Source organism: Eimeria mitis, genomic scaffold (assembly GCF_000499745.2).
Source record: "Eimeria mitis Houghton genomic scaffold, Emh_scaff980, whole genome shotgun sequence".
Classification (NCBI taxonomy): Eukaryota; Apicomplexa; class Conoidasida; order Eucoccidiorida; family Eimeriidae; genus Eimeria; species Eimeria mitis.
Window position 1 is genome coordinate 8,523 of NW_013577206.1, and position 230 is coordinate 8,752.

A 230-nucleotide genomic window follows, 5' to 3' on the forward strand; every position below is an offset into this window, starting at 1 on the left:
CTTGTGTTGCTGCTGCTGCTATTCCCGGGCTGTAGCTGCACTACCACTGGCTTCTGCGAGTACTTTTGCTGCTGTTGCTGCTGCTTCTGCTTTTTATGCGATGCAGTGTGCACCGTGTTGGTGTTGCTGCTGCTGCTGCTGCTGCTGCTGGCTGTTTGTCCTGTTGCTGCGGCTGTTTCAGCTTAGTAGTGACTGGTGGTACCTCGTTGAATCTAGGGTTTAGGGTTTAG

The 230-nt window shown here is 53.0% G+C and overlaps 1 protein-coding gene across 1 annotated transcript in view; it reads left to right on the forward strand.

Moving 5' to 3' along the window:
• Window positions 1-230, forward strand: part of EMH_0026590 (uncharacterized protein) — a gene marked incomplete at both ends in the record, with an annotated part of 5,518 nt that overhangs the window by 801 nt on the left and 4,487 nt on the right. The gene's annotated exons all lie outside the window — the stretch shown is intronic.